Below are 23,950 nucleotides of genomic sequence, written 5' to 3'. Positions count from 1 at the left end.
GGCTGGGGGAAAAAACTGTTTAGTCTGGAAAAAACTTAAGTGGGACAAAATAATTCCAGAAAAGGAATTACTCTTGCTGTCAACACTGTCAAAAGTTAAAAAAAAAAAAAATCTAGGGGCGCCTTGGTGGCTCAGTCGGTTAAGCGACTGCCTTCGGCTCAGGTCATGATCCTGGAGTCCCGGGATCGAGTCCCGCATCGGGCTCCCTGCTCAGCAGGGAGTCTGCTTCTCCCTCTGACCCTCCCCCTTCTCATTCTCTCTCTATCTCATTCTCTCTCTCAAATAAATAAATAAAATCTTTATAAAAAAAAAAAAAAAAAAAAAATCTAAAAACCAGGAACTTCTTTAATTAAAAGGAGTAATCCCACCAAGAAGGGACAAAGGTTGACTTGTTAGTCAAGGTACTTGATATGAAGAGACTGCTTTGCTTGGGATCAAGCTAGCAATGGGAGTGAGAATAGGTCATCAATTCCAGCTGCAATCACTCACTTCCTGTTTGGCCAAGGGCAAATGACATCACCTCTCCACTTAAGCTGAAAAACAGTAATTTAAAATATCAATATTATAGGAGTATAATTTAAATTAGTTAACAAGTGCAAAATGCTTTGGAAATTTACTTTATTATGATAATGAAAACTGCATTTTCCTATTTTACACATACACTGAGGTTGAACAGTTAAGTAAATCTATTATAAATAACAAGAGCCAAGTTTCTCACTGTCAGAGAAAAAAGTTACTAATAAGCAAGGAGAGGAATACTAGAATGAACTTGTGGTACTGGACTAGAGTCAGAGAGACCAGTATGACCGCATCATATGTATATACTGATAGATATAGAAATAAACATAGATACGTGTGTACCTGGGTCAGTATAGATACATGTATTTCTTAGGTCTGCCCTCTAAGACGACCTAAAGCAGTGACAGCCCAGTAGCAGTGAGTACATCCAGTTCATTTAGAAACTAGATCTGGGTTTCTAAATATTTTTCTCCAATAAAAGAAACCAAGGCTCCTTGGAAAAATGGCTGATTCTTCTGGGGGCTGAGACAGGGAAAATACAAGATGAGACTGGAGCATCTTGCAGCACCAGAAAGTAAGCTCCAAAAAAAGAAAAGGGGGACATATCAAAAGAACATAGGTGCCAAATGGCCAAAGCCAGAAGAATGTGAGCAACAAAGTACTGTATTGGATTACAACCCAAAGGAAAAAATAAATCGTCATGAATCCATACTGATACAAATGAGTAAGTAAATAAATTGGGGGAGAGTCATGTACAAATCTTCCCATCAGAAGAATTCCAAATAATGTAGAAGGAATGAGGGAAACAGAAATTCAAACAATTACACAGTAATTGCTGCTGCAGGCAAATTTCACCGATAAATGCTAAAATCCGTGGATCAAACTTAAGATCTCTGTGTAACCTCACAGAACCTCCCCCAAAACATTTATTCATTACTGTGGGTGATTCTAACACAGGCTCACAAATTCTTTGATACTCATCCCTTCAAGAGGTAGAGCTTAATTAATTCCCTTCCTCCAGAAATGGGCTTGACTTGGTGACTCGTTTCTAGCTCCTAACAAAGTAAGGAAATGGAAAAATAGTCACTTTAGTGAAACCAGGCAGATACTACCTTAATCAAGTTATCAAAGTTAACATCAGTAGTAAGTCACATTGCTATCAGGTATCCCCTGATATGCAATATGACGTGACAAGAAGGACATACCATCTCTATGGTACTCTTCCCCGAAATGCCTCACTTCAGGCTAATCATGACAAAATATCAGAAAACCCAATTCAGGAACATTCTACAAATAACCAACTGCTACTCTTCAAAGGTGTCAAGGAGAGAAAGGCAAGCAGAGACTAAGAAACTGTCACAGATTGTTGGAAACTAGGGAAACAGGACACCTAAATGTAATGTGGTATCCTGGATCAGATCCTGTAATAGAAAAAGGGTATCACTGGGGAAGAACTAGGGAAATGAAAGGAAAGCCTGTAATTTAGCTAAAATAATATTAAACTAATATTGATTTTCTAATTTTAATAAATGTATCACTATATAAGATGTTAACATTAAGGAAAATTAAGTAAAGATTATATGGAAATTCTGGGGCTCCTGGGTGGCTCAGTCGTTAAGCCTTCGCTCAGGTCATGATCCCGGGACTCCAGGATCGTGACCTGAGCCGAAGGCAGTCGCTCAACCAACTGAGCCACCCAGGCGCCCATAAATAAAATCTTTAAAAAAAAAAAAAAGATTATATGGAAATTCTGTACTATCTTTACAATCTTCTGTAAATCTAAAATTATTTCAAAATAAAATATTTTTTAAACTGCCTTCTTGTAAAGTCAGAAAGAAAGTGAGGAAAAGCAATACATTTTAAAAGAAACTGAAATACATGCAAACCAATAAGAAGTTCTACGGCGAGAAGATTAACATTTCCAGGCGCCTGGAGGGCGCAGTCGGTTAAGCATCAAGACTTGGTTTCAGCTCAGGTCCTGATCTCAGGTTCCTAAGATAGAGCCACCGGATTCTCTCTTTCTCTCTCCCGTACACCTCCATGCACACACGTGCTCTCTCCCAAATAAATAAATAATCAAAAAAAATTTTTTTAAAGGAAGATTAACTTTTCTACGGTATAAACAAACACCAAAGTAAACTGGATTGACTTTCAAGCTCAAAAATTTAATGACATACAGGGGCGCCAGGGTGGTGCAGTCCGTTAAGCCTTGGACTCTTAGTTTCGGCTCAGGTCGTGATCTCAGGGTGGTGAGACAGAGCCCTGGATCCCTTGGCACTCAGCTTGGCGTCTGCTTAAAACACTCTCTCTCCCTCTCCTCGCCCTCACCCCCACCTCACACATGCGCACTCTCTCTCTCTCTCAAAAATAAACAAAAATTTAATGGCATACAAAACAATTCCCATTAGGTCTGTGTCGAGAGATTAGCCCAGAGAGCTCTAAAAAGGTGGTGAATATGATCCCTCATATATGTCAGTTTGCTTTATCCCCTTTCTTGACCATAATTGTCCTCAACACATTCCTAGCCGTTAAGTCCACAAAAACCTGGTTCTAAAAGTGCCATTTAGAAGAACAAAGTGAAATTTGTGATATTTACTCGGTTTCCTTTTCAAATTACCAAATCAAATGAACCACCAATGACTTCCATTAGGTCAAAATGTTCCTCAGATTTTCTTGTTTTTTTTTTTTTTTTAAGGTTTTTATTTATTTATTTGAGAGAGAGAGAATGAGAGAGAGCAAGCACATGAGAGGGGGGAGGGTCAGAGGGAGAAGCAGACTCCCCGCCGAGCAGGGAGCCCGATGCGGGACTCGATCCCGGGACTCCAGGATCACGACCTGAGCCGAAGGCAGTCGCTTAACCAACTGAGCCACCCAGGCGCCCATAGATTTTCTTGCTTTTTAAGGGAAAATAAAATCTACACATCAACTAACCATGCTTAGTATTTAAAAAAAGAAGGGGGGCGCCTGGCTGGCTCAGTTGGTGGACCGAACATGCACTCTTGATCTCAGGGGTCCTGAGTTTGAGCCCCATGTTGGGGGTAGAGATTACTTAAAAATAGTAATAATAATAATTTTTAAAAGAAGAAGGAAAAAAAAAAAAGGAGGAGGAGAAGAAGGAAGAGGAGGAGGAGGAAGATGCCCTAAATTTGAAGGGTCAACAGCAGAAATTTAAAAAAAAAAAAAGAGAGACAAAGGATGGATCAATTGGGGAAAAAGAACAAGACACTGAAATCAGGAAGAACTCTCTGACTAAAGCTAAGTCACCAGGACGCCTGGGTGGCTCAGTACGTTAAGCGTCTGCCTTCAGCTCAGGTCATGATCCCAGATTCCTGGGATCGAGCCCTACATCGGGCTCCCTGCTCAGCGGGGAGCCTGCTTCTGCCTGCTTCTCCCTCTGCTTGCCACTCCCTCCGCTTGTGCTCTCGCATTCTCTGTCAAATAAATTAAAAAAAAATCTTTAAAAAAATGAAGCTAAGTCACCTATCTTGATTACACAAGTCCCCCCTTCACACAAGGGAACACTCACTTCCACAAACACCCCCACCCTATAACCAAAATTAAAACCACAAGGCAGTATCTTTCCCAGCTCTCAATCCATTTCAAGCAAGCTTGGGAAACCTGTCCTACTCTCCCCTGAAAGCCAGAGTATGTAATTAAAAAGTTTTCATATCCTCAAGAAAAATTAAAAACAGAGCTAAGCCACCTGGACATAAGAAAATCCAGGTGCTTCCTTCAATGTCAGCAAACAATGGAAAATGACTTTTTAATATGTAATGTAAACTTGCTTGTAAATTTGAGAATTTTAACACAGGTTAAATAGGCTGAGATGACAAATATTTCAAGAGATGACTTTAAAAAAAAACAACACTGAGACAGGGTGGGAAAATGTTCTTAGAATCTTCCCAGCACTGTCAAACACTAATATATTTGTTCATACAATGGAAAAGAAGGGAAACTCACCAGGATTCAGTAATTTGATTAAAACATCCCCTAAGAACATCCAGGGCCCTTAGTTCCCATTCTATAATCAATTGCCTTTTTATTACTGATTTGGCTGCCCAGAAACAAAGGAGGTGTCCTAGCCAGCGGATAATTAATTCCAATTGTGTACATGCACTTTATACTTACGGTGTAAATAAACTGGTATCTGGCTAATCAGTCTCTGGTGAGATTACTTTGCATGAATAAATTCTCAAGCGCTTGAGTCACTCCTGTGTGAACCAAAAATTTCACGTTTCTAAACTGGGGGGGGAGGGGGGTCAGAGAGACCTTGATGTGGATGCCAGTTCTGCCACATAACTATCTGTGTGACCTCTTATTCTTGTCAGTCTCAATTTCCCCATCTGTAAACAAATACCTACAATTAGTCCCTGGAAGATGGCAAGTGCTCAAAAGGTGACAGCTTTATTATTTTTAAGCCAAATTGGAGAGGAAGACTACCACTGATACAGAAACATTTCACTTGAAAAGGAGTAGTCTGGACCATCAAAGCACTGCATTGGAAAGACACCCCCTGAAGAGAGAGGTCCCGTCCCAGAGAGGTGAGAGGAGCAGAGTTTAAAAGTTGCAAGTAAAGTACCTGCTGCACTGTACAGTTCTCACTTAGCAACTCCAATGTTGTCTACCAAACACCCAGCCGGTAATAGTTAGAGCATGACAACTGTTCACTCTAAATCCATGTGCTCAGCTTGGATTCAGGACTGATTTATAAAAATAGCTGTTGCTGCTGCTCTTTGAATCTCTTTGAGCTGATGACTGGGCAGTGTTACTCTACAGGCCTAGAGCAGCTGTATTCCCTCACCACACCCATTTCTCTGCCTACCCAGCCGAGCTGACGGCACCCCCCTCCCATCTCTGCAGCATACTATTCTCCCTCTTCCTGGGCTGAGTGAGCAAATTACAAGCACAAATATCCCCTGATGCAATGCCACAACCATCCCTGGGAAAGAGCAGAGGCAGTTGCCAAAAGCGCAGCAGCAGGGAAACGGGCGGGAGACAGACACACACACACACACACACCACAGAGAGAGAGAAACACTGCAATGCTATGCAGCCAGGGAGAGCGAATGGAGAGGCCCTAGGGAGCAATAGTGTAACCGAACCAGAGGAGGGAAAGGAGAAAGGGGGTTTCCAGGAGAAAGCTGGGTAACACTAACCCTCCCGAGAAGCGCGTTTCACACCGGGTCTGGGTGCTAAAACACAAACCTAAGCGTAATGACTGCCTCCTCCCCAAAGCAGCAAATGCATTTAATTTACACGTTTCTGAATGGGAGCAAAAAAATCCCAAAGTTCCCCCACGGGGTAATTTCACCAAAAAAGAGCTCAGGCAATACACCAGCGGAGAACCTGGTCCAAGTGCTAAATCACAATCTCGGTTCTGGGTAACATTTCCAACTGTCCCCTCCCGGTCCCTGTCCCAATCCTCCCATCCCCACCCTTGCTGCGACGGCTTCGCCCTCCCGCAGCCAGACACACGCTAGTCCCCCAATAGTGCCGGAGGGGACGCGCGCCGGGAGCCCAGGCTGGGGCCCGGTTCTCCAGACCGCCCCTCAGCCCCGCCCGTAACCGCAGACTGGGCACTTTCTCTAGCTCACATCACCCCCACCTCAACTGACCCCCCGAAGTCTCACGGAACGACCTTTGAGTTTTCCTACGCCCCCGAGCCCCACCCAGGGCCCCAGACCGCAGCCGACCCTCGCTCCGCGAGCGCAACCCCATCCTCAGCCCGAGGCTTGACGCTCGGCCCCACGCTTCAGACGCCCGAAGCCCTGGTCCTCTCAGCCCGCTCCGCCCCGAGGGGCCCCCGGATCGCTGAGCGCCCCGAAGCCTCGGAAGATCACGCCCGCAGGCCCCCAGCCCGGCCGCCCCCGCGTCCCGCAGGCCCGCGGCCACCGCCCTTCCCCGCCTCTGGCGGGCCCTGCGGGGTCCCGGGCGGCCGCGGGGCGCGGCTCGGGCAGCCCCCGGGACAGTGGGGAGGCCGCCCCTCCGATCGGGCCCCGCCTGTCGCCGCACCTACCCGCCGCCGCCGCGCCGGAGCCGAAGCCGGAGGGAGCCGGGAGAGGGCCGGGAGGAGCCGGGAGAAGTCGGGAGGAGCCGGAGCCACCGAGCTAGCCCGTGGGGCGGGGCGCAGGGAGGCGGCCGCTTCCTCGTCGCCCTCTTGAGGGCCGGCGCGAGGGAGTGGCGCCGCCACCGCCTATCCCGCGGGCGCCGCTGCTCCGACCAATAAGCGAGGCGAGGGGGCGGGCGGAGGGCTGTGTCAGGCCAATGGGCGCCGGCCCCGCCGCCTCGACCTCGCCGTGGTAGCGGCGCGAGCGGAGGGCCGTTGGGGGCGAGGTACGCATGGGGGCTTCAGACTCCCGCCTCCCGTCTGCTGGCGCCCGGGCGGCCGGCAGGTAGACCGACCGCCGCCGCGGCTCTGTGGTGGACGTCGCTTCCTTTCAGAATTTGGGTGCCTGGAGCGGGGAGGATGCGAGCGGCCGGGCACACGCGGCCGGGGCCCCGGGTCTCCCCGCCCGCGGGGCCTGCGGGCTCTGTGATGTAACCTGGGCGGGGCGCGGGGCGGGGCCTAGGGCGCGGGCCAGCTGGTCGCGGGAAGGAACCGAGGGGGGACGGGGACGCGGGTGTGGGGGCGCGGGTGTGGGGCCGCTCCAGGGCTGCGCTGCCACCAGCCACAAGTGACGTGGCTGGTCCAAGTTGAAATGTGCTGTAGGTGAGAATACACATCGGATTTCCGAGACTTAGTACCAAAAAAATATCTCATTCATAATTTTATATTGATTATAAACTGGATAATTGATGACAAAATTGGTTACAGTTTTAGATATATATGGTTAAAAAAGCACATTTAGAATAATTTCATGGGGTTTTTTTGTTGTTGTTATTGTTTGCTTTTTAAAATGTGGCCACTAGAAAACTTAAAATTACTATTTCGGTCACGTTATACATCTGCTGGATAGCAGGAAAAGTGATGGCTAACGCCTGAGTACTTATTATATTCCAGGCTCTCTCGTGTCAAGTATGTGACACCTAATAACTCATTTAGCTGTCACAACAATGCTCTACAATTGGTGTTCATGTTCCCATTCTCATTTTACAGATGAGAAACAAACACAGAAGTTTGGTAATTTACCTAATGACAGCAAGCCCGCAATCAGCAGATTGGTGCTTTAACTCAGGCAAGGAGGCCTTGGGGCCATATAGTCAACCTCTAGAGCAGGCTGCTTACCAGAAAGAACACTGGACTTGGTTGAAAGCCCTGGTTTGAGGTCAGCTCTGCTACTCTGTGTGTCACCGTAGAGAAGTTCAGCTTCAGTTGCCTTAGTAAAAATGAGATAATGCAGTCACCGGCCTCTGTCATGGTCCCCATTAGGGTGACCTAGAAGTAGCATAGTGAGGTAGTTAAACTTGGACTGTGGCCCCTGAGTCCCTGTGTACACATCTGGGAACTGCTACTTAGAAGTTATGTGAGCTTGTGGGAGATACTTAATTTCTCTGTACCTCAGTTTCCTCAACTGTAAAATGGGTAATAGTGGCACCTAGTTTATTAGGGTTGTTAGGTGGATCACATTAAAGTGCTTAGATTGGTGCCTAGGACTTAGCAAGCATTTATAGAGTACTGCTCATAATGACTATGAAGGAGCATTTATAGCCTATACAAATACAAAGGAATGAAGAGTAGAAGGATAAGTGAAAAAGGCATAGTACTATGAATTTGGAGCCCTGGAAAAAACTTTAGGCCAGTCACAGAGAACTGAAATGACGGATCTAGGTCACAGACCAATTCATAAGGCAGGTGTTGTGGGACCAAACTCAGAGCTTTTCCCCTCTCTCACATGCAGACTCCAAAGCAGGGAAACTGCCGTTGCAAGCCTGAATTCATTCATCCAACAGACACTGAATGAGGACCAGCACATCAGGAGGGCCTGCATGGTGAGGGTCACTTAGAAAAAAGTAAATAAAATAGGCTTCCTGTCCTAGTGAATTAGCATTACTTCATACCAAAGCCCACAGATTTTTGTCCAAGCAGGAGCCTAACTGTTGGGAGGGTGGGAGCTAAATAAGCTTAAAAAGCTAAAAAGCCTTAAAAAAGGGTGGGAGCTAAAAGAGTTACTCTGATTCTTCTGCTGCCTAGAGTAACCAGCCCCAGTGCCCGTCCCAGGCTTCAAGAGTGGAATTAGCTTTGAGCTCCTTAGAAGTCAGATGGCTAGGAAAATTCAGAAGTGTTGGAATCTTCCATTCCTTCTTTAAGGTAATAAAGTCATCATGTTATGTGTATCGTGTATCCCAAGATAGTCACTCAAGAGTCATTCTCAATTATCCCCCCACCTCCCCCCATCTCAGGCCTACCAGATGCTCCTTCTGCCTCAGAAGCATCTCTACTGGGGCGCCTGGGTAGCTCAGATGGTTAAGCATCTGCCTTCAGCTCAGGTCATGATTCCAGGGTCCTGGGATCGAGCCCCACATCGGGCTCCTGGCTCAGTGGGGATCCTGCTTCTCCCTCTCTGTCTACCTCTCCCCCTGCTCATGCTCTGTTTGTTTCTGTATCTCTGTCTCTCAAATGAATAAATAAAATTAAAAAAAAAAAAGAAAGAAACATCTCTACCTAAACACTGATGCCCTTCTGGTTCAGTCCCTTTTGTCTTTCCTATGTACTGCCACAGCTACTTCCAAGCCCCCCTTCCACCTGCTTCAGTCCCAGTTACACAACTTAGGCACCACCCTCTCCAGTTCATACACATCCTCCTGCACCCCTGCTATGCCTCTCTCTTACAGCACTTACCACCTATGTGGAATCACTCGTGGAAACGTGGATCTGCCCTAATAGATTGTTTCTCAAAGCACAGTTCCTTCTGTTTCCCCACCTCCAATGGGAAAGAACACTTCCTCCAGTGCCAGAGTACCCAGGATGGAAAGCATAGAACCCCAGCAACAGAGTTGGAAAGGATCTTAGCGAACATCCAGTCCCATGTCTAAGGATATATTCTTGAGGCTCTACAAGTTCACAATAAGACATTTTAGGGTTATCTAATGTATTTATTATCCATGAAAGGTGTGCTTTATATTTATTCATCCAAATTTTGACCAAAATATAGGCCAGGACACAGACATAAGCAGAACCCAGTGACTTACCATAAAGACTTCCCTCCAGTTTTACCAGAAACTTCTTCAGTTACTTTCCATTGCATTAAAATCCTGAAAATGGTTTTCAAGACCCTATGCAATGATGCTGTCTCTCTGGCTCCCCTCATCATCTGCCTTACATCTTGCTCTGCACAGCATCATCTGCCTTCTTTGTTTCTTGAACTTAGGAATTAACCGTAACAATAGGGTTGTAAGACTTCTGTAGAAAAACATAGGGGTGCCTGGGTAGCGCAGTCGGTTAAGCATCTGCCTTCAGCTCAGGTCATGATCCCAGGGTCCTGGGATCGAGCTCCGCATCCGGCTCCCTGTTCCGCGGGAGGCCTGCTTCTCCCACTCCCCCTGCTTGTGTTCCCTCTCTTGCTGTGTCTCTCTCTGTCAAATAAATAAATAAAATCTTTAAAAAAATAAAAATAAAAATAAAAATAAAATAAAATGGTGTAGCATAGGGATGCCTGGTTGGCTCAGTCAGTGGAGCATGCAACTCTTGATCTCAGGGTTGTAAGTTCAAGCCCCGTGTTGGGTGTAGAGATTACTTTAAAAAATAAAGGGCGCCTGGGTGGCTCAGTTGGTTAAGTGACTGCCTTCGGCTCAGGTCATGATCCTGGAGTCCCTGGATCGAGTCCCGCATCGGGCTCCCTGCTCGGCAGGGAGTCTGCTTCTCCCTCTGACCCTCACCCTTCTCCTTCTCTCTCTCTCTGTCATTCTCTCTCACAAAAATAAAAAATAAAAAAATAAAATGAAACCTTAAATTAATTAATTAATTAGTTAATTAATTAAAAATGGCATAGCGTAGTGGCTGCAAACATTATAGACTAACAACTCAAAAGCTCCCCACTTTAGTGCCTGGACGCTTAAAATACTTACCTACCCTGACACCTTTGCAATTGGGATAGCTATGTGCCTCACTGGATGAAGCTTTCAGATAAGTCTTTTTTTTTTTTTTTTCAGGTAAGTCTTTATAAAAAGACAAACTCAGGGGCTCCTGGGTGGCTCAGTCGATTGAGTGTTCGACTCTTGATCTCAGGGTCTGGAGTTCAAGCCCAGCATGGAGCCTACTTAAAAAAAAAAAAAAAAAGAAAAATTGAGCTGCTGGAATACAGACACAATGCCTAGAGGTGCAGCCATCTTAAGACAGTAAGGACAAAAGTCATGGGCTGAGGGTGAGGAGTAGGAAGATAGGAGGAGACTAGGTCCTTAGCATCCTTCAGCAGCTACACTAATCTGACTGTCCCCCTCTGGGCCTCTTGTAAAGTGAGAAAAGTAACCCCTATCTCCTAAAGCCATCATTAGTCAATAAATCTCCATTGGTGTAAGCCACCATTAGTCTCTCTTATTTGGTGCCATAGGCAATCTGAACTGGCACATACAGTAAAAGCCCTGGACTACAAGTTGAGAAACCCCATTATAGTCCTCGCTCTGCCAGGAACAAGCTGTGTGGCCTTGGGCAAGCCATTTCCCATCTCTGGGCCTCAGGTTCCTCATCTTTATCAGGGAAGTAGAACAAGATGGTCTTTTCACCTCTCACTTTCACAGTGATTTCATTCACTGTGCATGCTACGTAATGTGCAATGTGGGACTTCCTTTCCCTCGAATAAGACTACTTCTTTCAAGGTTCCCTAAGTGTTTCCTTTTTCCCATAACCACAAGACTAGTTACTAAGACCTGTCCCTATCAAGTGGATGGATGAAACACACACTTTTGGGACATTCCCTGTACACAAATTCCCCCCAGTAGGTCCCTATTCCCTCTTCCTTTGGTTAGTTTCATTCACCCATCCAGAGGGAGCTCAAAGAGGGTTCTACTCTAAAACTAATGGAGGGGGGGGGTGTTTCCTGGGTGGCTCAGTCGGTTAAGCATCTATCTGCCTTTGGCTCAGGTCATGATCCCTCTCTCTCTCTGCCTGCCTCTCTGCCTACTTGTGCTCTCTATCTCTCTGTCAAATAAATAAATAAAATCTTAAAAATAAAATAAATAAAACTAATGGAGCGGGGCACCTGGGTGGCTCAGTTGGTTAAGCAGCTGCCTTTGGCTCAGGTCATGATATCAGGATCCTGGAATGGAGCTCCACATCACATCAAGCTCCCTGCTCAGCAGGGAGTCTGCTTCTCCCTCTGCCCCTCCGGCTGCTTGTGTGCTCTCTCTCTCTCTCTGTCTCTCTCTCAAATAAATAAAAATCTTTATTTTTTTTAAAGATTTTATTTATTTGGGGCGCCTGGGTGGCTCAATTGGTTGAGCAACTGCCTTCAGCTCAGGTCATGATCCTGGAGTTCCAGGATCGAGTCCCACATCGGGCTCCCTGCTCAATGGGGAGTCTGCTTCTTCCTCTGACCCTACCACCTCTCATGCACTCTCTCTCACTCTCTCTCTCAAATAAAAAAAAAATTTTTTTTTTTAATTATTTATTTGACAGAGACACAGCGAGAGAGGGAACACAAGCAGGGGGAGTGGGAGAGGGAGAAGCAGGCTTCCTGCCAAGCAGGGAGCCCGATGCGGGGCTCGATCCCAGGACCCTGGGATCATGACCTGAGCCGAAGGCAGACGCTTAATGACTGAGCCACCCAGGCGCCCCAAAAATAAAATATTTTTAAAAATTAAATTAAATTAATGGATCACTCTGCCCACCTCTGCCTTAAACTTGCTATGTGCTATGTAATTTCTCCTCTTGGGGCCTCAAACTCATGGTTTGTTAAATGAGAGGGTTACAGACCCTCAAAGGGCCCTTCAGGTTGCGGAATTCTGAGACTAAATTACACCTTCTAAATTTCATCTCACTTTGGCATAGTGCTTCCCCGGTTGCTAAGTGCTTTGCTGTCTGGTATTGTAGGTTAGCTTTTCTATAACTCTAAGACAGGGCTTGTATTATCATCCGTATTTTGAAGTTGAGGAAACAGATTCAGGGATGTGGAGTGATATGCCCAAGATCACACAATTAGTAAGTGGCAGATCTGGAACTAAAAACCACAACCTTTGATTCCTTGCTCAGTACTCTTTCCACTACACCCTGATTTTTGAATTTTTTTTTTTCTTTCCCTTTTCTCTCCAGGACCCACTTCCTGGCTGCAAATCACAACTGCTCTTAGCGATGACCCCAAGACTGCTCACAGTAATGCCCTCAGTTGCAGGCACTTGGCAGTCTCTCCAGATACCTGGCTTTCCCTCAATCCTTCTTCCATCCTCTGTCCTGATCCTTCAGTCCCAGTGAAACCTTCTGGTTTCTTCCCAACTGACTCCAAGCATCCCATCCCATCTAGAGCTCCACTGGATACATCAATATCTTTTTTTTTTTTAAGATTTTATTTATTTATTTGAGACAGAGAGAATGAGAGAGAGAGAGCACATGAGAGGGGGGAGGGTCAGAGGGAGAAGCAGGCTCCCCGCCGAGCAGGGAGCCCGATGCGGGACTCGATCCAGGGACTCCAGGATCATGACCTGAGCCGAAGGCAGTCGCTTAACCAACTGAGCCACCCAGGCGCCCCTGGATACATCAATATCTTGAACTACAGTCTGGCCCTTTGTAAGCCAATGTACTTGAAGCGACTCTCATTTTTTGTTCTGTTATTCTTCTTCACCTCACTCTTCACTCTGTCCAACCTCTTCTTCATCATCTGAAATCCCTAAAGAGATGGGACATGGTCAAAGAAGATGGGAACTGGGAGGTCCTTTGAGATCTTCCAGTCCAAAGGCCAAGCAGAAACTGTAAATGAGAAAGCTGATTGGTTATAATATAAAAGAGTTAGGGGGGCACCTGGGTAGTCAGTTGGTCGACCGTCAGACTCTTGGTTTCGGCTAAGGTCATGATCTCAGGGGTTGTGGGATAGAGCCCCGGGTCAGGCTCTCTGCTGCCCCTCCTCTACCCCGCTCACACACTCTCAAAAAAATATTTTATTTTATTTATTTATTTGAGACAGAGAGAGAGAGAGCACAAGCAGGGAGGAGGGTCAGAGGGAGAGGGAGAAGCAGACTCCCCACTGAGCAGGGAGCCCGACATGGGGCTCGATCCCAGGACCCTGAGATCATGACCTGAGCCAAAGGCAGCCTCTCAACCGACTGAGCCACCCAGGTGCCCCTCAAATAAAATATTTTAAAATTAATTAATTAAAATACTCTGTAGGACAAATACATCTGTGGACTGATGGCTCTTGGGTTGCCAACTCGCAACCTCTGCTCTGGTCCAAACCTGTCACCCCACTGATAAGGAGGCTGATGTCATGCAGCAGATCAGCAGGAGAGTGGGAGGCAGGACCCAGATCTCAGACCTATTCAGAGTTCACCGTCATCACTCACAAGCCAGAAAGCAACTCTGGCTGATTTAACAAGCCTCTAGTGAGAGCCTGCTCTGAGAAAGATGTTCTTACAGGGGACAAAGAGGAAGGGATTCTTTTAGAAGATGCCTGCCTTAGCTCCTTGGCACTTTTTCACTTTGCTTGGGATCATACATTTGGCAGCTTGGGACCGACTAACATACTTAGGAAAGAGATGCTCACGTCCATGGAGTTCTTGTGGTCACAGTCCACACTGACTAGGATTCCAGGGACTTTGCAGGAGAGCATTTTCTAAACTTTTTGTTTGGAAATCATTTCAAACTTACTGAAAAGGTGCAAGGATAAAAATAGTACTCTCGTATATCCTTTACCAAGATTCACCTCTTCTCAACACTTTGATCAGTTGCTCTAAGTACTGCACACACACCAAACACAGATATTTTTGGAGTCATTAGAGTGTAGGTCACATACATGGTGGCTTTTGACCCCTAAATACTTCAGTATGTATTCCCAATAATAAAGATCTATCTTACAACCGCAATACAGATATCAACTCAGTAAATTAAAATGGACTTTGGGGCGCCTGGGTGGCTCAGTCGGGTAAGCAAGCGTCTGCCTTCGGCTCAGGTCATAATCCCAGGGGCTTGGGATCGAGCCCAAACCCCATGTCAGGCTCCCTGTTCAGCGGGGGAGCCTGCTTCTCCCACTCATGCTCACCTCTCAAATAAATAAAGAAAATCTTGAAAAAAATTTTAAATTGACTCAGGAGTTTGACCTCATCTACCATCTATATTCCAGTTTTGTCACTTGACTCAGTTATGTCCCTGTTTTCTTTCTCCTCCTGAACAGGATCCAGTGTAGGATCGAATAACACATTCAGCTGTTATGTCTCTTTAGTTTCCATTAAAGTGGAACATCTTCACAGCCTTTGCGTGTATGTGTGTGTGTGTTTTATGACATTAACACTTCTGAAGAATACAGCTTTTTTTTTTTTTTTTTAAGAATATATCTCATTTGGGCATCTGATGTTTTCTCAAGGTTAGATTCAGTCTGGAATACTATGGAAGTGATAGTGCTTCCTCAGGGCATCATACCAGGAGGCATGGGGTGTCCATCGTGCCCCTCACTAGTGATGTGAATTTTAATCGAGTCATGGTGATTTTTTTTTCTGATTTTTCCAATGTATTGTTACTGTATTTTCCCCCTTGGAACTAATAAGCAATCTGTGGAGAGACACTTTAAGACATGCTGACATCCTGCCTCTCTTCAAAATTATCCCCTAGATTTCACATCCATTCATGAGTCTTGCCTAAACCAGTCTCCACTATGATGGTTGCACAGTGGTAGAGTCTCTGGTCCACTTGTCTGTCCACATTTACCTGTTGACACTCAGCATTTTGAGATAAACTATATGCCTCCCATCTGGAGGAGTGCAGTGTGGGCCTCTGTCAAGGTATGTGAGATCTGGAGTTCCACCAGAAAATGTATTCATGACTAATGGAATAGAGGGAAGGGAGAGAGCCTACCTTGCCTAGTCGTTGAGAGTAGATACAGGGTGAACTGGGACAGTCACTCCACGGGTCCCAGCTGAGACCTTCAGAGAAGCAAAACAGCATAGAAGAATATGCTTCCCACAGTATCATTTTCAAATTCTGTCTCTTCCCTTCACCTGCATTGGGACAGCTCACCTAGATTCTCTTGGCCTGTTTCCTAACTTGTGATACGGACCAATTCTTAGCTCAGATGCTCATTGGAAGATTAAAAGAAACAATGCTCATATGTTACTGGGCGCGTAGAGTGCTAAATGGGAGGTGCATATTATATAGAAGACGGGAAAATTATGTCGTGCTTGAATTTGTTTCATTTCAACAAATGTCTGTGGAGAACCTATCATGTACCAAGGCATTGTGCTTGGAGCTAGAAGCTAAATAAATCAACCCTCAAAAAGCTCACAATCCAAAGAAAGAAAAAGGCAAACTTAATTCCACCCCTGGGTATTTAGCCAAGAAAATTAAAACATACATCTACACAGATTTGTTTAAGAATGTTCACAGCAACAATATTCTTTTTTTTTAATTGCAGTTGACAATGGGCAACTATATTCTTAATAGCTCCAAACAGGAAACAGCCGGACATCTATCAACAGGTGAATAGATAAACAAAAATTATAGTACATCCATACAATGGAATACTACTCAGCAATAAAAAGGAACAAACAAGTGCTTTTATGTAACAGGTCTGAATTTCAAAAACATGCTGAGTGGAAGAAGCCTTATGTAAGAGTATACAGTGTGTGATTTCATTCATATGAAGTTCTAAAACAGGAAAAACCATCAGAAGAGTGGTTACCTGGGGTGGAGGCAGGGAGGAGGTTGCTGGGGAGCTATTTGGGTGATGCTAATGTTCTTTTTTTTTTTTTTTTTTTAAGATTTTATGTATTTATTCATGAGAGACAGAGAGAGAGAGAGAGGCAGAGGGAGAAGCAGGCTCCCAAGGAGCAGGGAGCCCGATGTGGGACTCGATCCCAGGACCCTGAGATCATGACCTGGGCCAAAGGCAGACGCTTAACCATCTGAGCCACCCAGGCGCCCCGGTGATGCTAATGTTCTATATGTTATTAGGGGTTGGATTGAACAGGTGTTTGCACTTGTCCAAATTCAGCAAATGTACACTTAAGATTTGTGTATTTCTTTTTTTTTTTTTAAGATTTATTTATTTATTTGAGAGAGCGAGAATGAGAGAGAATACATGAGAGGGGGGAGGGTCAGAGGGAGAAGCAGGCTCCTTGCTGAGCAGGGAGCCCGATGCGGGACTCGATCCCGGGACTCCAGGATCATGACCTGAGCGGAAGGCAGTTGCTTAACCAACTGAGCCACCCAGGCGCCCAAGATTTGTGTATTTCATTGTATTCGAATTTCACATCAAAATAGAAAAGAACTGTTGGGGCGCCTGGGTGGCTCAGTAGACTGAGTGTCCAACTCTTGATTTTGGCTCAGGGCATAATCTCAGGGTCCTGAGATGGAGCCCCATCTGCAGCTCTGCACTTGGTGTGGAGTTGGCTTGGGATTCTCTCCCTCTGCCCCTGCCCCCACTCACTCATGCCCTCCCTCTCTCTCTCTCAAATAATTTTTTTTTAAGATTTTATTTATTTATTTGATAGAGAGAGAGAGAGCACAAGCAAGGGGAGCGGCAGAGGGAGAGGGAGAAGCAGACTCCCTGCTGAGCAGGGAGCCCAATGCAGGGCTCGATCCCAGGGCCCTGGGATCATGGCCCGAGCCAAGGGCAGACGCTTAACTAACTGAGCCACCAGATGCCCCTAAAATCTTTTTTAAAAAATAGAAAAAAAAAGTAAAAAAGATTGAACTCTGATTAATAGTATACATCTAGAAGTATTTCAAGAGAAAGGTACTGATGTTAGAATTTATTTTGACACGTATCAAAAAACGGGTTAATAACAGATGGAGAGGAGCATAGAAAGATAAATAGATACATAATAAAAACAAGCTTGATAAAATGTTAACAGTAGAAACAAGATGCTAGAGAAATGGGTGTTAACTGTAAAATTCTTTCAACTTAGCTGTGCATTTGAACTGTTTCACCATAAAATGTTGGGGGCGAGGGAGGAGACAATGCTATGTAATTCAAGTCAGGCTTTGATAAATGGTATGGTAGAGAAATTGTTTCTGCTGGGGATGGATGGTAGCAGGGGTCAAGGGTGGTCTCCTAGAGGAGGAGTCCTAGGAAATGAGCCTGAAAGAGAAGATTTTAAAGGCAGAGGAAGGAAAGGGGGAAGAGGGCATGGCATACCAGTAGGAAAAACAGGGCAGTGGGAAAATGCAAGGCCCCTTTGGGAAGCTTCGAAGCAGCAGAGGGACTTTGGGGGCAGAGTGGCAGGAGAGGAGGTCAAGGTGAAGAACTGTGCCCAAGCTGGGACAGCCTTGAAAGACAGACAAGGGCATCTGGTTTTGCCTCCGGAAACAATGGGAGCCACTGAGCTGGACAGGCATACACACGTGCGTGTGTGTATGTGTGTGTGTGCACACGTGCAAGGCTTTGTCATCTGACAGCCAGAGTAGAGGAACAGCAGAGTAGGTGGTCCAAGTTTTCTACTGCTTTTATTAGCCAGTTGACAAGGAGGGCAATTTTTGTGACAGAAAAATGGTTAAGAGGCAACCTTCCCAGAGGTGAGACGTCTTTAAGTGAGTCAGGAAGATAATTCAGTCTGTCCTAATTCCCAGCTCTCTTGGAACTTTGATCTCCCTCAAGACTTCCTTTTCCCTTTGAAGCAGTAGGCTGTCCGTCGACCTGCCTCTGACCCTCAGCCACAGTCCAGAAGATGCAGCTCACCCTCCAGCGAGAACACACTGAAAGTTGGAACTCCTCGTCTGGGAATTTGGGTGGTGCGGTCCTGCTTGTCCTCCATGCTTCCTTCCAGCTCCAAGACGTGTCTATCCTGGTCTTCTTGCAGCCAGCCTCCCAGGCTCTCAGAGGTTCACTTTCCAGCTCCCTGGCTGTTGGTCTAGTGACTAGGAGTCAAGAGTTTTCAAACGTGCATTTTCCCCTTGACTTGCAGGGGTCTTTCTGATCACAGCCCCATGGTCTTACCCATCTTGTCTCCTTCCTCCCAGGCAAGGCTGTCGCTCTCACTGCAGCGTCCAGCTCCAGCTCCTGGCTGATCTGGGAAGGGCCCTGCTGGCAAATCAGGGGTCTCTGAGCCTCAGGGGCTGAATGCGTGAAAGGCTGACAATTGCCCCCTCCCTGAGGCCTGCTCCACCACACCTTCCCAGCTTCTCTCCTCCACGCCTTCCTTCCATTTCCCGAAGTTCGCAGGGGACACATAGTGACTCACCTGGATCGTCACAGCCCTCCTTTGCCCAGTAGCAGCCTATGTGGTGGTCCTCACACCAGCCCTGCAAGGACAGGACAGAAATGCCCCATTTTCTCAGCCCTCACTGAGTTCAGAGAGAGCCCAAAGTTTAACACACATCAGCTTTAATTCTCACAATGTTTCCTCTTTGACAGATAAGGAACTTAAGGCTCAGAGAGGCTGTACAAGTTGTCCAAGGTCACACAGCCAGTTCCAAGAAATTCACAGCCAACGTATCAAAAGGAACAGTTACACGGTGTTCTATGCACCCAGCACTGATTTTTAAAGGTATATTCTACCATCCCCACAACTAGACTCCAGCAGGCCCTGAGGAGCCTGCCCAGGGGCCCAGGCGTACCCACGGGAAGATGAGGGGCAGGGGGTTGCTCATCAGTCTGGGAAAAGGCCCAGAGGTGGCATTCGTTACTCCCTGAGGGACAACAGGAGTTCCCCAGACTCACCCATTCACTAGCAAATCCTGACACTTGCCCTGAGGGTCAGCTGTTGAGGGGAGAAAGAGAGCGGCAGGGAAGAGTCTTCCAGACTCTCTCAGACACAGAGTCAAGAAGCGAAGAAATGGCGAGGCACACGCAGGGCCAGCATTTCCAGAGAAGCAGGAGCAGAGAGGGAGGGAAGACTTGAACAATGGTGAAGGACCTTTGATGGGGGAAATGAACAAAAGAAGTGCACACGCACGATCTCCAGCGCACTTCACGGTTTTCTCCTGGGAAAATCTGTAGCCAACTGAAAAGCTGTGCACCCACAGTGAGTGGCCTCAGAAGGTCTCAGCGGACTTGGGACAGAGACAGCGTCTGCTGCCACAGTCGACGGGGGTCCCTCCAGGCCTCCGACACTCTCTGCACAGGCTGACCACACATGTGTAACCTTCTGTGAATGTGCCCAGCACCACGCCTGTGGGCTCAGTAAAAACACTGGGAGAGGGGCGCCTGGGTGGCTCAGTTGGTTAAGCGACTGCCTTCGGCTCAGGTCATGATCCTGGAGTCCCTGGATCGAGTCCCGCATCGGGCTCCCTGCTCGGCGGGGAGCCTGCTTCTCCCTCTGACCCTCCCCCCTCTCATGTGCTCTCTCTCTCTCTCATTCTCTCTCTTTCAAATAAATAAATAAAATCTTTAAAAAAACAAAACAAAACACTGGGAGAATGCAGCTCAGAGGCCACGCCCCCCAGGAGGCTTCCCCTGACTCTCCTGGGGGAGTTTTCTTGTCCTCAGGTTATCTTCCCATCAGACCCCTAGTATTTCCTGCCCTGGGCTGAGCCACGTCGGAGTTCTCCATGGCGTGCGGTGCTGTGTCTTCACTGTGTTGTTCATTTTTACTACCTCACCTTTACCTCCAGGGCTCAGGGTCCGCTGGGTAGATAACACCAGGGCAAGACTCCTGCATCCCTCAAGGAGGCTGGGTCCCTCTGGGTCCCACTTGGCCCTGAGAGCCCCTGAGTTCTGAGCAGACAAATCTTCCCACCATCACCATGGCGATCTAAAATATATCCAAAAATGCTTTTGAGATTTTTCCCTTTCACAGGTAGAGCCTAGTTCCCCTCCCTTTGCATGTGGGCCAGACTTGGTGACTTGCTTCTAATGCATAGAATGTGGCAGAAGGGATGCCCTGACTGGGAGGTCAAGCAATGAAACGGTTATAGCTTCCTCCTGGCTCCTTCCTCTGGGACCGCTCACTCTGGGGGAGGTCAGTTAGTATCCTTAGGACACTTGAGCAGCCCTATGGAGACGCCCCTGTGGGGAGGAAGCGAAGTCTCCCACCAAAGCCAGCACCAGCGGTGTTCGAGTGAGCTGCTGCACAGGGGCGTCCCCCAGCCTCAGTCAGGCCTTCACGTAACTGTGGCCCCAGCAACACGTGCTTGCAGGGCTCGAGACTCCCAGCCAGAACCGACCAGCCAAACCACGCTCAAATTCCTGATCCGCAGAGACTGTGAGAGAGAATAAATGTTTCTTGTCGAATCAAGCCACCAAGTTTGGAGGTAATTTGTTGCACAGCAGTAGATAACGAGGACATTATCCTTCTCCCCACTGCCTCTCTCCAAGCTCCTGCTGCTGCAGCCAAACGCCACCACTCACTGTGTAAAGCAGTACATTTTGACTGAGAATCTTCTGTGTGCCAGGCCTGGCCAGACACTGGGAATGTGGCACGGAGCCGGCTAGACCAGAGTGGGCTCTGTCCTCATGAGCTTAAGGGGTCACACACTTCAGACATTCACATATCCGCTTTGGCCCATGTGCCCTCCATCCAGAAAGCTCGCCCCTGCCCACCCCTCATACGACACTCTGCACATGTTTTAATTGACTTTTCTCCTTCAGCGCTGAACCCAAATGTTGTCTCCTCCATGAAGCTATTCTGGTTACCCCACTGGATGTTATGTTTCTCATCTCTGAACTCCTGTAATACTTTATCTCAACCTTAGTTTGGCCACTTAGTATCTTCTATATGATTATGTTTATAACCTCTCCTATTAGCTGCTGTAGACTCCTTGAGGTGGATGCCTTATTCATATCTGTATTCGCTATATAACCAGTGTACAAAGTGCCATGTGCACAGTTAGCATGCAAGAAATGTACATTATGCAAATGAACATGTGAATGGCTTGTCCTTAGCTGAAGGCCAGCAGAGAAAAACAAATGCAATGGTAGGAAGTTGGGGGAGGGAGGCGCCTACCACTGGGAGAAAGAGCAGGACATATCTATGAACTAGACTCTATTAGATTTTAATAATATGCACCATATAACACCTCTATGATCCAGCAATTCTTCTAGGCACACACGTAAGAGAAATAGACGCATGTGTCCAAAAAAAGATTTGTACAAAAATGTTCAGAGGGCTGCCCGGCTGCCTCAGTCAGAAGAGGGTGCGACTCTTGATCTCGGGGTCATGAGTTCAAGCCCCATGTTGGGTGAAGAGATTACTTAAAAAAAAAATTTTTTTTTTTTTAAATGTTCAGAGCATCTTCATGCATAAGAAGTAAAAACTAGAGGGGCGCCTGGGTGGCTCAGTTGGTTGAGCGACTGCCTTCGGCTCAGGTCATGATCCTGGAGTCCCTGGATCGAGTCCCGCATCGGGCTCCCTGCTCGGCAGGGAGTCTGCTTCTCCCTCTGACCCTCCCCCCTCTCATGTGCTCTCTCTCTCTCATTCTCTCTCTCTCTCAAATAAATAAATAAAATCTTTAAAAAAAAAAAAAGAAGAAGCAAAAACTAGAACTAACCTAAAAATCCACAAAGGAATAGATACATGAACTGTGGTATAGTTATAAATGGAACACTGCCCAGCCATAAAAAAATAACTTCTTATTGGCACACGCACTACCCTAGGTAAATCTCACAAATATCGTATTGAGCAAAAGAAGCTGGACACAAAAAAGTTGATAAATACAATAGTAAGTGATTCCATTTATACAGCATTCAGAACAGGCAGAACAAATCTATAGGGAGAGAAGTTAGAACAAGGATCACCTCTGGGGGAGGTCATTACCTACGGTGGAGAAGCAGGAGGGAATTTCCTAGGGTGCTAAACTTTTTGATCTAGGTAGTGGTTAAATGGATCTATACGCTGGTAAAATGAATTGACCCGTATATATGTTGTGTTTTACCGTGTGTAAATTATACCTTAATTAAACAAAACGAGTAAAATGTTAGTAACCCTGTGCTCAGCCTGAAACAGGGCAACTAAAGGGACCCCATAAAAAACTGCTGTAAGGGCTCCTTTTCCTGCTTTGGTCCTTGCTAAGACCTACACCTGCGCCTTATGTAGGCCTTATAGAGCAGATAATACAGGTCCTCCTTGTAAAGGTCAAGGATTTAATGAATTTTTTGGAGCCTTCCGGCGCAATAGATAACATCTAAGGAGTGACTGGGAGGGGTCGTCAGGAACCAAGACCACTGACTCATCAAGACCCCTTGCTCCAGGGCATAAATGGTTTACGGAGGACACCTAAACACTAGTCTTTGTTCCTGGATTAGTGAGAAGACGTGTGTACCAGACACTGTCCTCAGTAAAAACCCCAGGCCCGGGGCACCTGGCTGCCTCACCTAGAAGAGCATGCAACTCTTTTCTTTGCTTTTTTAAGATTTTATTTTTAAAGAATCTCTACACCCAAACTGGGGCTCAAACTCACAACCCCCGAAATCAAGAGTTGCATGCTTGGGGTGCCTGGCTGGCTCAGTTGATAGTGTATGAGACTCTTGATCTCAGGATTGTAAGTTTGAGCCCCACATTGGGTGTAGAGATTACTAAAAAAATAAACTTAAAACAAACAAAAAAAAAACCCAGGCCCCAAGCGAAGGCAAGACTCACTTTCCAAGTCTCCCAGATGCTCTGTCCGTATCTAGAGTCTCTCTCCACATCTTCAAAACACTTTCCTCTCACTTGCTCTTGGCTCAAATTTAATTTCCATCCTGCAAGAAGCCAAGGACCCTCTTGGCTGGTCTACAGGGACCCCCTCTGGATCCTCGGACTCAACCAGCTTGCATCAAGCGCAGTGCTCCTCATAGGAGACCCACGATACATACGTGCTAAGTAAATTAATCAAAGCATACCAGCCAATAGACCTCATCCTGTGTTCTCAGTGTACCATGACTCTGACACAAGTTCCAGTATGTTTCCTCCCCACACCATCAAGCAATTCTCAGCAGCAACTGGGTGTCCTGCAATTCCATTCACCTTCTTTAGACAACATTCCCAAGTCCAGATTGTAATCTGCGCTCTTCTGACGGACTAGCTATAGATCGGAGGTTCCAACGATCTCTCCCTTGGGTTCAGTTAATTTGCTAATGTGGCTCACAGAACTCTGAGAAACATTTTACTTCCTAGGTTACTGGTTTATTACAAAAGGATCTAACTCAGGAACAGGCAGAGGGAAGAGATACATTGGGTCTATGGAAAGGGGCTCAGAGCTTCTAGGCTCTCTCTGAGGGTACTGCTTTCCCAACATCTCCACGTGTTCAACAACCTGTAAGCTCTTCAATCCCCATCCTTTTCTTGGGCTTTTATGGAGGCTTCATGACAGAGGCATGATGCATTAAATCACTGGCCACTGGCCATTGATTCAACCTCCAGCCCCTCTCCTCATTTCGGATGTCAGGGAGTGGGACTCAAAATTCACACCTTCTAGCCATGTGATTGGTTTTCCTGGCAACCA

General features: G+C 46.5%; 1 long non-coding RNA gene across 1 annotated transcript; it reads left to right on the top strand.

Annotated features, from left to right (window-relative positions):
- Positions 1-6,820: 6,820 nt before the first annotated feature.
- LOC110577661 lies at positions 6,821-12,803 on the top strand. Its single transcript, XR_002480129.1, has 3 exons — positions 6,821-6,852; positions 8,358-8,448; positions 12,704-12,803. It is a non-coding gene; the product is annotated as an uncharacterized LOC110577661 (long non-coding RNA).
- The last annotated feature ends 11,147 nt before the right edge of the window (positions 12,804-23,950 follow it).

Source organism: Neomonachus schauinslandi, chromosome 1 (genome assembly GCF_002201575.2).
Source record: "Neomonachus schauinslandi chromosome 1, ASM220157v2, whole genome shotgun sequence".
Lineage (NCBI taxonomy): Eukaryota > Metazoa > Chordata > Mammalia > Carnivora > Phocidae > Neomonachus > Neomonachus schauinslandi.
This window is presented reverse-complemented; position numbering and strand designations above follow the sequence as displayed.